The sequence below is a fragment of the Linepithema humile genome, chromosome 2 (genome assembly GCF_040581485.1).
Source record: "Linepithema humile isolate Giens D197 chromosome 2, Lhum_UNIL_v1.0, whole genome shotgun sequence".
Lineage (NCBI taxonomy): Eukaryota > Metazoa > Arthropoda > Insecta > Hymenoptera > Formicidae > Linepithema > Linepithema humile.
Genome location: NC_090129.1, coordinates 28,040,993 through 28,056,603, shown reverse-complemented (window position 1 = coordinate 28,056,603; position 15,611 = coordinate 28,040,993). Strand labels below are relative to the sequence as shown.

General features: G+C 40.3%; 1 protein-coding gene across 2 annotated transcripts in view; it reads left to right on the top strand.

The window, feature by feature from the left end:
* The window catches only part of LOC105677342 (enolase-phosphatase E1), a 44,983-nt gene that overhangs the window by 7,724 nt on the left and 21,648 nt on the right, over positions 1-15,611 (top strand). Inside the window, exon 1 of one of the 2 annotated variants that reach the window (XM_012375906.2) lies at positions 581-853. The exons of the other annotated variant lie outside the window; for it this stretch is intronic. The gene's annotated coding sequence lies outside the window, so the exon portion shown is untranslated. Of the gene's footprint in view, positions 1-580; positions 854-15,611 lie in introns of those variants that run through there. 2 annotated transcript variants of the gene reach the window in all.

Here is a 15,611-nt window from a genome sequence, read left to right as displayed (position 1 = left end):
GCAACAGTTTAAACTAATCTAATTTGATTGTTACATAATAAGAATTGTAGAGCGATTTCTAATTGGAGCATGCTGAAACAAGTGCGCGTTAAAGTAACGAAGAAAAAAAAATGCCGGATTCGAAAATTCGTCGCAAATATATTAACAGTCGAGTGTTGAGAAATCGCGGTGAATCAAAACTCCGCTTAAAGCCAAATTTGTGTTAATCAAGTGAACAATCGTAATTTATTATCTATTCATCGTTATTATATATTCATCAATTATTCATATATCATTATAATTATATCCATTATTATTATACGTTCTCCCATAATCTCCCATGTAAAGTCATCTTAATTCTCGGTAATGATTTATGACTGTCAGTCCGAGGGGACCGGGCTGTGATACGTCTGCGTTAATTGCAAGTGCAAGTCCGCACAGGTGTACCCATTAACGCGCGCCATTGTACGCACACACGCGTACGCCCAACGTATATGCTCACCTGCGAATACCGAACTGTTGACCAATCGCGCGCCGGCGCGCCGGACGCCATCTAAAGCCAGATACCGACACCGACGTCGTCTTGCTCGGCGAGCGGGCCGAGCGGTCACGTCAGTTAATGCTCGGCTATCGAAGAGGGAGTATCGCGCGAATGTTTTCCGGGAAATACATTTCATTCGTTGTTCTAGAAAGAGAAAATTTGCGCTCTTTGTATTTTTCTTTTTCCTCGATCAAGTGAAAAAAAAAATTATTGAGCGTCCGATCGTCGTAAAGTCGCCGATTCTTCCGCGAGAATATATCGCCGGAGATCGATTCTCACGTGCGCATGCTTCCGCGAGTCGCTCCTCATCCGACTTTTCAATAAGGACAACAGGTAGGTGTACAGAAATTCAGGATCATTATTCTTATGAGATTCGCGTTGATGTAATTTTCGTGGCTGCGCATGGACTTGAAGTTGCTTGGACTCATCGTGCGAATATCTCACTTGTTTATATAAAGTTTTGTCGCTTCTTTAATATCGTTAATATTAAACGCAATATTAACGTAAAAAGATTTGTCAGCATTCGACAAAGTAATAAAGACGAAACGTTTTATGGAATGTAAAATGCAAAGGATTCAAAAATATAAAACTTATTTTTATATTATTGTTAATATGATATTTGTGCGCAGTCAGCGCGATCTTGTTGAATATCTTGGTGGAATTGTAACAATGCTTCGTGGTCAGCGAACAGGTTGCCCGTTACGTTCTACGAATTCTTAGACGAAATCCAGCGTATCGATCTGGAAGTAAACTTGCCGATGCACGTCAGAATTGCAGCTGCGCCGTATCGGCAATTTCAAATTGCCTAACTTCGATTAATTCCATTTCTCTGCGGTTCCTTCCCAAACTATAGTTCTATCTGCGACGCAGACGCGCAGATAAGGAAAATTAAAATCAAGGTTAAACCGTAAGGATTTCGTGATATTCACGAAATGATGCATGTTTGACATTCGAAATATTTACACATGTTGTATAACAGCGCCGGTGACAGTAATTAAAAGAGACAAGAATGATAGGTGATCGTAAGGATGAGACGATTTACGAGATTAATTCGCACGTTTATTACCGGGAAGCTTATTAAATAATTAAAGTATAATTATTATGTGAATAAGTTATTAAAATTGATTGTATACCATTAAGATTAGCCGAATTAGATTACAACGTGTACTCTTGCGCGCGCGGAAACTTACTCTGTTTACATATAAAAGTTAAAATACTCATAAAAATACATAGTAGTTAATAAAATTTCAGTTTGACAAAGATCGATTCAGGACAAAACATTTTAAAAGATCGATAAGTAGCGAAAGTTGGAGCAAAAATCCGCGGATGAAAGTTTACGATTTATATACGAAACATTAACGTCAAAATGTAGCTCACATTTGTTATTTATTCATTTCTTTATATTTTTGTTTATTTGTATTTTATCTATAATTGAAAAAAAAGAGAAAAAAGCGAAGGAAAGTTTTTGGTAAAAACTAATATGATTCATTATGAGATAAAAATTTTGAGTTTTATTTATATATTTAACTTATATTTAACAATTATTATTTTAACATATACGTTGTGCGTGTACACATTCATGAATTAAGCAAACAGAAAAAGAGAAAAGTGTTTTACCTACTTATTGACACAAAAATATGTCAACAACGATACCGGCATCAAGCGCTTTCTCTGGAATTCTTTAACAAATTTGATATCAAGTTCCATTAACTTCTCATATTATACGTCGCGCTCATTACTTTGTAATTTGTAACAAAAATGTTTTGATATAATTAAGCCGCACGCGCAGATATTTCATTTCGTTCGCAATTCATTGGAGAGAAATCAAACTTCGTTATCTGGATCGTAAATGCAATATTGCGTGCCAGTGTTGAAACAAATGGCATTCTTCTTCTTGTTATAATTTTTGATATTTGCATTCACGCGCGATGCAGGGACGCCCGTACAACTAAAAATAAGGCCGAATGCCGACCCTCCTTCAATTTGCCGAGCAATTGCTCTCGGGTTTGCTCGCGCGTGATATCGACCCTGAGATTATCAATTCCCATCTCGCAGCCCCGTAACTCTTTCATGTTACGCAATAATCGTTACATCCAGTGTGACATCTTTACGAGGCTACATGATGCTATCGATCAGCGATATTCGCCTGCTAACTGTAGTATGATATTTATAGAGCCAACGTCGCGGCACGGATATCGTTCGCGACATTGTCATGCAATTTTCCTAAAATCCACGTGCGCAACTGCGAATGATTAATCGTAGCGTGTCGCGAGGCGGCTTCATTGTCTCTTTCCGGTTGAAGACCGTATCGAGACGAATTTCGTAATTTCAAAGCTCTCTTCCTAAAATGCGAGGTTTTAAATATATTCTTTTCAAGACATTCAGAGAAAATAAAGCGTCCAAAAAAATAAGTCTAAAAAACCTATTTCACGATATATATTTAAATATTATTTTTTTAAATATTAGCATAATAATATATATTTATGTGAAAGATTTACGCATATTTCTTTCAGTAATATTGTTATTTGAAGTTGTCTGTATTGCAGTAACTATTGCAATAACTATTAATAACTTCTAAAGTTTTCATTTCTATAGTAAAGTAAAAAGATATGTCTTGTGTTATTTATTAACATAAATTTGCTAATTCTTAGTAAAATTTATTGTATTTACTTCTAGAAACAAATTACACAAATTAATTTATTGAAAGAAATTGATAGTTTCGAAAATCATTACAGTTCCGCATATCTATTTTTTTATGATAATAAATTTATGAATGATTATCGAGAATTATCGATTCCTCGAAAACAGTAGTAGTAAAGTTTAAAAAAAACCGGTTTTTTAACATTTAGATACCATAATTTTGCTATTTTGCTTTTTTTTTCTGAGAAATTCAATTTACCATAATGATATTAAGATGAAGCGTGAGATAGAGCACTTTTGTCACTTTAATTTTGCATAACCTGAAGTGCTTGCACTGCAAATAAGCAATCGTGTAGCTTCTCTCGAAAAATTTCAGAAGACGAACGTAAATACTGCTTACGATAGCAGATCCGTCAGCTGTACAACGGTTACACGGCAGCGGGATCCATCTGATATACCGTACAAATTGACAATTCTAATGTTGAATTTTCCGTTTATTTATTATTATTACATTCCGTTAAATCGTAAAATATGATATAGTTGATGTTTTCGGTGTCGTAATATTTTGAAGTATATTTTATATGAAGGTTTGAGTTTAAAGCGTGCGTTAAACGTACGTTGAAGTTGTGTTTACTATTTACTGCAAATTAAAAATGTACTTGAAATCGCCAGAAAGTGTGTCGAGTTCGATCAGCGAGTCGGGAATAACGCGCGGTGTAATCTCGATTTCTACAATGCTCGGCTATCCGAATATCGTATCTAATTATCTAATTAAATACACCAATCATTGGTACTTAATTCCCCCATCGCTGATTAGTCATCGGATCGAGTTACGAGGCGCCGTTATGGCCTGTGGATATAACGAAGTTATTTTTACCTGCGATACCAGGTAGTGAATAAAGATACTGCCGAATGTCAAGGTTGATTTCTATGGAACAAGCTTTTGTATCGGAATACTTTTATGCTATGCTGTAAAGAAATCGATAAATTTACACAATTAAGATGTAAAAATTATACGATGAATAACAGCAATTTACTAAATATATAACGTAAATTTACACAATTTTATAAATTTTATATTATTTACTTAGCATGCTTCCGTTATCTATCATATAATTTTTACACCTTAATTGTGTGTAAATTTACCGAACTTTTTCGAAGTTTGGAAAGATCATCTTGTCGCTCAAACGGAAGTGCGACGTACATCGATACACGCACAGAAGCTTCGTGATTTCTACGAAATGCTTGCCTCGCGCCTAAAACTGTACTTGCCTCGTTCTCTCAACTAGAGCTTCTTCAATTACTTCGGTGAATCGTCGACGAACTGCGCTTGCAACGCTCCGTTACGCTGAACGCATACGGAAGTATGCTCGCGGAATAATCTGCCGCATTCCGGAAGTTCCATCCAGATGATTCGCGGATTACGTCATAGTTGCGCGCGAATGCGGCAATTAATCGCGAAAGCGAACAATCGGCGGATCGCGGGCGCACGCGGCATTATGTGCACGACGCCGCGCGAAATTTGCATGGAATCCATCGCGTTCCGAAGAAAATCGCGAAAATTCCCTCGGTTCGCTTCCGCAACAAAACCGCGATGAATCGAGGGAATTTCATGATACACCATACAATTCGCACACTTCCGCGTGCAAACAAACGCGTAGCCGAAATAAACGTGTACGTGACGTTCGTAAAATTCCAAAGCTAGTCACGATTGAAAATTGGAAATTGTGTTGTGAGAAATCGCGAAAAACCAGTTTACATGATCTACACAAATATATTAATAATATAAAATAATTTCGAAAGTAAGGATAAAAATATTCGAATAAGGAATATCAGAAAACTATAAATACGATGTCTTTCTTTTATGCAATAAAAGTTAACGCTCAAAAGTATAAAATTTCTAAAAGGTAAATGTATGATAAGAATGATGTTTGAACGAAGAAATTAAATGCTAGTAATTGAGAACACTGTGCGGTTTTCTATATTAAATGTAATGCAGAAAATTGCACGAACTGATAAAATCTACACATTTCTCTGATACATAACTATTTAATAGCGCATTTATTTGATGAATTCCCCGGCAGTTCTTCAGCATCGCGGAATCCGCCTGGTCTCGCAGCGATCGTACGGACTTGCGAGAAATCGCTCGGGCGCGCACGGTATCGCGCAACGACGACGGGGCGAACCGTTACGTCGGCGAGACGAAACAAAATGCAGAAGTAGCCGCGAAAAAGCAAGCCAGCGTTGCAGCAGCTCCTCGGCTCTCGGCATCGCCCGTAAAGTCAAGTTTACGGTAGACCGACACCGCTGCGCGCGATAGCGCGACTTCTCGCAACATACGCAACACTCTCTCGCTGCTTTTTTTTTTTTTTTGTTTCGTTAGACTTTTTCGTGTCAATTCGCAACGTTTCGTTTTGGTGCACGATTTTACTGGCTGGTTTTCCTTTCGCGTTCGGTTACGCATATTTCACCGTTTTGTTCAGACGATGATTCGTTTGCTTAATTTACCGCTACATTCAATTTGCTGAAAGCGAGGAAATATGTATACAGATATTTTTTTCTTAATACAGCAATTCTTTGAACGATGAAAAAGTTGCTGAACAGTTTTTATGTTGTAACGGATATTTAGTGTTTACAGACTAGACAACAGAAATGCAAATACCTTTTTATCGTTCTGTATTTAAGATAACCTTTAAAAAAGTTTTATTTATGAGTTGCGTATTTTTTCCAAAAATATGGTAAAATACCATACAAATGGCGTCTGAAAATTTGCTAAAAAAACACGCGATTCATAAATGACAAAGTTCAATAATGATATTGAAGAGACGTTTCTAAGAGTTGTAATTGGAAATATTATCAAATTATTAAAATCAAAATTAATTTTCAATTTCTCAGAACCGCCTATTATGATTCGCAGAGGAGGAGCAAATTAAATTACTGAATCATCGTTTCTTGGTTTAGCAGTCCTCGGAATAAAAATCATATATTTTGCATCGTCATAAAAACCTGAATAGGCTCATTAAACATTAATTATACTTATTTATCGTAACACATTCCGAGAACCGGCGAATTTAACGATAATGATATAATGGAATACCGCATATAATTCAATCTTTAACTTTTCGAAGAGCGCGTAAGATACGTTGACATTTACGTCACGATAACATTTAATGGCAATGGCAATCGCGCGAAAAAAAAGTAATAGACAATAAAAAAAAAATATATATATATATATTTATCGGCGAAATTAATTCCGGTAAGAGGCACGATTATATTTTATCGATCCTGCTAACGGTTCCTTTAAGGACCGAGCTTCGGTAATTGGGAATTGCACGCAAGGAAATATGTAACGTCGAATTATGGATTTTTCCGATCGCGCGACGTTACAAGCGGCTTGCATGACGTTATGCCCTTCGGTTTATTCCGAACCTATGTCAATGCTAGGCGTAACGAGTCCTCCTCTGCCCGCCTGGTTATTTTATGGAATGTATGATTACCCAGTTATAGACTATTATTTTGTGTCGCATAAAACCGGGGATCCCGGCGTCCACGCGAATTTATTTCCGAGAGGTGGAAGTTTCCCCTTCGTGGAAGAGGCGCGCGATAAAGTCGCAAATCTCGCGCGAATAGCGCTCGTATCATCCTGTTGCGGAGCGCGCTCTGTTAAATTAAGGCTCGATTAAATCATAAAAGCCGGACGCTTTTGCATCTAGCGATCCCCGCGGGAATTTTTGGGTTTATATCCCGGTTTATTTGCGCGAGCGAGCGCTAAGATGGCGGGCTTTTACGCGAGATATACAGCCGGGTGCTAATGGGCCGCTGTCGCTTTCCTGTCAGGTGCGAAAGCGAATAGCATAAGGAAGTGCGAATAGCTCTTCCCGCAGGTGCAGGCGACGACCGGAAAGGTATTAAGCGAGTTTAGTCACGAGGTTAGCACCTACGGTCCCTTTTAATTCCCGTCGCGATCGCACTTCCGTTTAACGAGCATTCTCACGGATTATTATTTTACTACACGCCCGGCCCATTTGAAACGTATACGCGCGATTTAATTGCCCGCCCGTCCCATTCGCCGTGTTTATCGCTTGAACTCTCGTGAAATTCGACCGATTTCCCGCCGACGAGCCTTTTTCCGACACAAATTTTATGCTTCATAAGTCTCGGCCGGTGCGCGTTTATTTCGATTCTCCAACCGAGATCTCCGTTTTACGCAACGCAGAGCGCGTATTGTCATTATTAAAGTACATTTTGCTTAAATAGCTCAAATGACTTTGCTTTAACATTGAAGCGGATGCTCCGCTTGTTTTCCAACTCTATTTTTAGAATAATACCACCGCGCGATTATCCTCCATGACCTTCCTCTAGAAGACCTTAGGAGAAACATTCACTTGATTACCATTACGACTCGTATGCAAGTTCGGCCGGCGTTCTGTCGCCCGACGTTCATCGCCGAGTGACGCGCGAGTGGTCTTTCTTTAAGTAGACGACGTATTAGCGCCAATAAAACGCGCTGCGCGTTGCATGCCGCGACGTGCATCGCGACGGGTTGCAGCAGCAGCAGCAGCCCCTTGTGCACATAATCGCTTCCGAAGCCGCTCGCGCATACAAGTCGGATTGGCACACAATCGCGCGCTGCAATAAACCGCCACCGCGAAAGCAAGCAAACGTTTCACTCGCGTGACACACTTGACGCTCGCCGTCTCTTTCGTTCCACCGCCGAGCGGCTACGCCCGTATCTTCCTCTCTCTCTCTCTCTCTCTTCGCGTACGTACGTAAGTATGTATATACCTGCTTTATCTCCTCTCGGAGGTTCAAGGATAGGAAGCTAAGCCGGAGCGAAGGCGACCGTGCGAGCCGGCGGTGTTTCGTGACGGGGAGATGTCTGCGTTTTTCGCGCAATCCCGATGGCGTTTATCCAGCTAGCTACGCCACGAACGCTTATAATCATCGAGACGCCGATCGTCATCATGCTCGTACGCGAGCGTGTAATTTCGCGCGGAATGTCGGAGCGTCACGGAGGAAGGAAAAAAAATAGGTCGATAGGCGGCGGAGAGGTCAGAGATGGCTTAATGAGCTTCGAAATTATGCGTGACAATTTCTTCATCGGCTTCGACTTGCCTATTCAACGACGTCTATTCGGATGCAAAAGCGGAGCCTTGGCTCTTTAGCATTTCCATTCGAGCACACGTGTCGTCATGTGAAGAATTTAACGATCGATAGACCGCGAATACTTCACGGTGGCGCGACGCTGAATTTCGACGATCCTCGAACGAATCGCTCGTCCGGCTGTCTCGATTTGACGGAGTCTCGCGGTCAGTCGAGCGCGGCACGATCTCGCGGTAAATCGAAATGCATCGCGTCTATAACTGGGACAGACGTTGTAGAAAGTGGTTGTGAATTTTTTCTCTGCGGTCTAAAGCGATACGGTTCTTCGTGTCGCCTCGCATCGATCGTGTAATCCGCCGGGAATTCAGGCCGTTGAAAGTGATAATGTCACATGTATCCGCGGATCCTTGGCTCGACGGATCATCTTTGCGCTGCGCAAATTAATACGACATCGCCGTATTTCTTGTGCTTTATACGCTTTATGATTTCTTTTATGTGAAACGATTCTTCTTTCAATGAGAATATGTTAAATAAGAATTCGGAGGAGTGTTAATGCTCTTTGTGCGATGAATGATTGAAGATGAGAAAAAGTGGGCAAATCAAACTATCAATATGGGAGCCGTCGCGGTTGTTGATGCGAAATAATTTATTTTTTATATAGAAACTTATTCGTTTACAAAGGATGTAAAGTTATTTATTTTTAAAATAGAAATTTAACAAAAAATTTTACAGATTGTTCTCATATATATTCGGAGACTTGTAAAAAAAAAAGAGTCGATTCACTGAAGCGATCAAAAGTTATAACGAATTTACCTGTGACTTTATGGAAAACGTGTGATCGCGTTGATTCGAGTAGCTAAAATGTACAGAAAGAATGATAGAAACTAGGAAAAGTGTAGACATAGAAGAAATATTTGATTAAATAATTAATTTTTATAAATGAAATTTCGCGCTGTAAGTTTGAGTTCGAGATATCGTCAAAAGTTTTTCATTATAATTGAGAAAATTCGAAAATTCTCAGTAAAAAGCAACAGAAATTACATTTTTGCACTCTAATTATGAATAAATGATAAGATTCTGCGCAATCTTTATTACTCAAACTATACGAGATGAGCATATATTCGTCAAAATCGAATTTCAGCTACTTTTTGCTACGATTGTACGTACAAAACATCCTTAAAACGTACATCGATCTCTGATTGAGATACTTGGAGCATACGAAGATCTCACAATGGAGAATCAGAATGTACGAATTAAAATGGGAAATTTGTAAAGGAAATTATAAAGGAAAGAAGGACGCGGATAGCTAAGCCGGGACTTGATGGCTGCGTAGCCATTATATTACATTTGATAGAGTATCATACGAATATCCTCTTGTATGAATAAATTAAAGTTAATGAAGTGTGATAGAATTGCGCTGCGTTTGGTTAACAGAACAGTAAATTCGAAATATGTTCGCAAGTAAGTGCAATATTTGCGAGGCAATATTGTCGGTTTGTATGCAAATAAGTCTGCACAGTAATATTTTTTTTAGAAGAATTGGACACTCGTATATCATTTTATACTGGAGATAACGCGATTAAAACACTCGTTTTGAGACATTCCGTAGACGTCATCGCTAATAAATCTGCATCGAGTTAATTCGGGAAGCTTAATGCGCGCCGAAGAAGCGGCATTTTTATGCATATTTTAGCCCAAGTTTCCTTATTTATATAAGGATATTTAAAATAATAAAAAATAAGAAATTACAGACGAGCAAAAAATACGAAGAAACATCTCGATCTTGACTGCGCGTCACGTCGGTCAATTTACGCTGTGAAACACGTTTATGTAATGCACGGCAAATATAATTATAAGGCAATTATGCTGATGGATCGAAGAAGCGCGGTACACTATTCTGAATACGCGCGACTCGATATTGCAGGTGCAAATTCATTCACGTTGCCGCGCTTTCCGTGGAAAACCCTTTGCCGATATCGCGAGCTGGCTTTCTTTCCCGCCACCATTTTACGGCTTTCGTTATGAAACGTTTTCCCGCGGTAGCGCAGGCAGTGATCTTTCCCGCGCGCTAAACTGCACCGTTAAACGCAACGCGTTGAATTGATTGCGTGCGGACTATTCGCGGAATGTAAATTTCGCAGCGGAAGATTACAGGGGGAGTCGCGGATAGACACGACAGATTCCGTCCCAGCATCACGAACACGTTGTAGATCGTGCGCGGGAATAATTAAGGGCAGCAATAAAAGTTGCCGAAGTAGCCTGAGACGAGAAACGCGGGAGTTATCTCGTACGTGCGACAATTAGAACGACTTGACATGTCACTCTTGCGTCAATTCCGGTAATTGGACATTCCGCCGCGAAAGTGAAGGGTTCGCATGCCATTAATCGAGCGATATTGTCCGTCTGTTGGACGCGTCGGCTATTGTCGCGCGCCTCAGGTGAACACTGTAAAAAATTGCCTAAAAATTCAGACACATTTTTGTCTGAATTTTCAGATCTGAGTGCCTGAAAGTAATTTCAGATAATCTGTCTTAATTATCAGAGTAGTTTCTCTGAAAGTTCAGAATAGTGGCGCGTCTGTTCGAAAAATTTAGAATTGGTGTCCAAAAAATTAGACAACATATTTGAAAGCAGCATCTGTCTAAAATTTCAGACACGCTTGCGTGGGGCTCGAGAGTCGGGAGTTCGGTAGGAAACATCGCATCATTGAGTATACTTTAAACCAAAATATATTGTTAGTATTTTTAAAAAACTACATCTAAATTCTGACAAAAGTGTTTGAATATTCAGGCATTGAGATCAGAAATATTCAGACAACTGTAGCTAGAAATTCAGACAACTGTAGCTAGAAATTCAGACAACTGTGACCAGAATTCAGACAACTGTGGCTAGAAATTCAGACAACTGTGGCTAGAAATTCGGACAACTGTGGCTAGAAATTCAGACAACTGTGGCTAGAAATTCAGACAATATTCTGTCCAAAAATTCAGACAATGTGACTGTAAGAAAACTTCAAACACTTTTGTCTGAATTGTTAGTCAGTAATTTTTTACAGTAAAGCTACGCGCCGAGAATGTACGTTTCCCGGGATTTTCACCGGAGCGCTCCTCCTTTCGCGCAATCTAATCACACAAATTTAAGCGACCGCGGTCGCTCGTCGGGCGGTCGAACAAGAGATCGCGATTAGGACTCGCGCCGTGTCGCGGCTAGAAGGGGGATATTCGGGGGAGGTAAAACAAATACGGCGCCTCTGCGTGAGAAAGTTTCCCGCGGCGCGCATCGCGCCGTTTCCGCGGCCTCTTCCTTCCTTGAGAAGGAACGGCGGGCTCGCCGCCGGGAATCGTCCGTTTGACGCCGCGTAAACGCCCTTGCGAATTTTATGCAGTTTTGCAACGCGGCGAGACGTACCGCTTGCTTGCGAGAGGAGCGAGGCAGCGGAACGAAGGCTTTAGCAGGCTCCGAGCGGTTGACGGTTGCCTCGCGATGCCAGATGAGTTGCGAGTTATTGCTCGGATCGGACTCATAAACGCGATTGCAATCTTCTTCGTCTGTTTCTTCTTCTCCTCCTTCGCTACTTTTGCGCGGTGTGTGTGTGTGTGTGCGTAGAATCCAGTGCCGGAACTGGAATCGGACGGCCGAAGTGTGATAACCGTAGGTGCGATGTGTTCTACAAATGCGAGTGTATTTACGGCGAGTGGCGTCACAATTAAAATATCTTTACAGCTAAACTCACGCTTTCCAGCAAGCTCGATTCTCAATTCGCGTTCAATCGCCGGCATGTAATGGGATTTGATATTCCCCGTTGAAGTAGTATTTGTAGTCGCAGAGAGAATACGAAAAACATGTTTTTTTTTTCAAGAAATATAATAGAAGAGCATTAAGAGCCGGATGTTAGTGCTAACTTTTTAATTTTTCTTTAAAGAAATTAATAAATTAGTCTACACGAGATAGTTAGATGTAAAGTGTACAAAATTTTAAGTACATTGTTCCCATATATCGAGAAACTTAATGTACACATAGGAATTATTGGAAAGAAAGGAAGAGAGAGGAAAAATATCAGGGCGCGAGTGGCCGTTTTTTTTTTTTGAGGACAAAAGCTATCTTATTCATCTCAAGGTAAGCGATTCCAGCGAGCGAGACGATATCGACTTTGCTTCTTGCAATATCCAGATTATGCCTTTGTGTTTGCTTCACATGAAAGCGCCGGCGAAAGTTTTGCAGAGTCAACGGCCTTCCAACGGATCCGAAGATGCCCGTTACAAGAGTGCCCCTACTCGCCTTTTTATTGCACCCATCTGCACTTTAGACGCGCCGTTTTACTCCATTCTCTTCGTATCGCCTGTAATCGAGATATCGCTTCGCTTTCGACTGCAAGTTGCTCTCCGCCTTGTCAATCAGTCCTCGAAGTCCGTTGCAATTATCGCCACGTTTAAATCCCGGCGACAAGCGAACAAACGAAAATACCCTGCCCGTCGAGACGATGCAAAAAAACCAGCGTATAAAGAAATCTCTAACAACGAGATGTTTGATCCTGAAGATTCAATATTGAGTCTTATCGAGAGTGTAAAATGCACCGACAGCGACGTGTCTGCGCGAGTATGTCGACGATGTTCAAGCGTAATCGTTCCCACGTGTAATGTCGATTCAAGCTTCGCTCGAGGAAGACGCGCCGCGTCTCAACAAAACGCCTCTCACGACTCCGTTCGGAAAAGCGCCGCGCCACGAGCCATCGGCTCGCGTTAATTTCGCAATCGTAAGTCATACTTCGCAACATGCGCGCATGCGATCCTACGGCCTGTTTAGAAATCGGTTCCCGCGAGTGTGTGTATATGCATGGGAGTAGCATCGAACACTCGCCGCGATTGTATCGCCTTAGCATACAATCGTGAGACGACGACGATACGGCGCGGCGTAGGACTATGCTCCATTTCCTCTCCTTTTTCATCTCTCTCTCTCTCTCTCTCTCTGCCTCTTTCTTTCTCTTTGTCCCCTCCTGCGTTTCTTTTTATCCGCAAATCGTCGTCGTCCCGCCGCAACGATTGCCGCAACGAAAATATCTTTTCTTTCCCCGTATTTCTCGCTCTTTCTCTATTCCTCTCTCACTCCGCCTGTATCTTCTCTCTCTCTCTCTTTCGTTTATTCGCGATCCGCCGTGCCACGGCTTTCGCGAGAGGAAGGCATACTGGCTCGCCCTCGCCGCATTGATGCTCGACAACGATCGTGGGATTTCATTGAGCGCGACGTGATATGAAGAGCGTGAAAAAGTTGAGGGCCGCGTCTGATCCTGTCATAATCAAGTACTTTTTGTGTAAAACAAGTCGAGGGTGAATTGACTATTATTTTTTACCCAACTGAGGGATATGTGAAATATTGAATTGAGAAAATTATAAAAAATTAGAAGCTTGATTATAAAATTATGACTGGCGTTTTATTCCACGAGATTTAAGAGTCTCGAGATCGCGTACTGAAAAACGAGATTTTAATTCTGCGGATTTTTGAAGCTCTTGGGATGCGAAATAGCACGATTTTTTTTCTCTTCTTCGTTATTATCTTAATTATGAAAGATTTTATTTGTAGGATAGTTTTATCGTTAAGAATTCGTTTACAAATCATGTTGTGTCGGAGCTCCAATTTGCGATGCATAGATCGCTTATCTTCACTTCGTCGTTCAAAGTACCTACGCGTACATAAATTGGTTTTAATCGGACAGGACATATTCATAAATGACGATGATGCTTCGGAAGGACGAGTGCAGCGGTGACGCAGCTACGAAAGTATACACAGAAGCATTGGAGAAAATAATCACACAATACGTGAGGTCATCGATGAAATTAATCGAGCATAGAATTTGACGCGCGTTAGAACGTTTTGTCAATTCCTGGTGCGATTAATTTTGCCAATTTCAAGCCAAATTCAACCAATTTGTTCGACATTTTTTAAATAGCACGTTCGAGCGCGTATCGGAAAAGTAAGCTTTTCTCCCAAAAATTACACATTGATATGAATAAAGTGCAGATAATTAATTATCGCGTCGCGAATAATTCGAGCTTGGCTGATAACTTTATTATAGCATCATAATTCCTTCACAATGGCTCTCTGCCAACATTGTCTCTCTGACATATTTCTCACAATGTTAAATATCCTCGCGGATTCCTTGCACGTTCGAGGTCACCTGAATTCGCGAATTTGCTTCGAGGCTTTCCGCAAAGAACACCAATCTTCGAGGCTAAGATTCTTACCAGAAGACCTATACTCGCGCGCACAAAAAAAAAAACGGCGAAAAATTCTAGAAATTTTCCCCGAAAAATTACCGGACGATTCAAACCGACGGATACTTGATCTATGAATCATTTACGGTCTCGCGAAGGAAACTTTGTTGGTAATAACAGCCGCGGAAAGAGGAAAAATAATCGGCAATTACATCATTTGCCGCGCGTTAATAAGACGCTGTCGACTATTGACTTTTACCCTGCGAGGCGATAATTTACGTATCCTCGTAACGACCACCTCTGTTGCGATTATTCGCTTTTTTTTTAGTCTCGATCAATTTCACATATTTTTTTTGCCGTAATTGTCAAGATAGTTAGAATGATAATTGCGATGTTGTAACATCTGCGGCCTTTCATTTAACTCTTATTATGTAAAAATCTGCTTAGCAGAAAAACTTGAAGAAGAATTTGCGTACGAAATATCAAGTAATATACTGAATTGAATGTAAATCCAGATAGGGAAACCCTTGCGAAACCCTCGAAAGATCTTCATCTATTATCGGCACTGTATTGTATATCGAACACAGAAGCGAGCTTCAATTCGAGTCGTCGTGTATAATCAGGCCTCCGCGATATTGTAAACAAATGATAATCACGCATAATCGCTCATGATCATACCGTGCCGTGTGTTTGTTAAACACATTTCTTCTTCCGCGATCTAACAATTTTGTAATTAACGATTCGACGAATCACGTGTACGTGCAATGTGCTCTAATCGATGTGCCGCGATATTTCCGTGCGTGCACGTTTTTTGAAAAATTATGTCATAGTTTTTACAAAATGTTACATAAAATTTATTATCAATGTAGCGAGTGTGTAAACACAAACTTAGGAATTTACCAATAATTTAACAACATTACAATCAAATTGAAAAAGTTGTATGCAAACGGATATGCATAAGTACAGAAAGTTTTTTGCTCCTTTGTTTATATTACAACAAAATATTCCAATTCGTTTTTTTTGTCTTGTATGTATTAAACAACTAATTAGCGATAAGTGATTATACGTATCTGGTATCTCTTTAATATTTTTTACATCACGTTGCAGCGAAAGTGATTTTTACGGTATTATAAAGTATA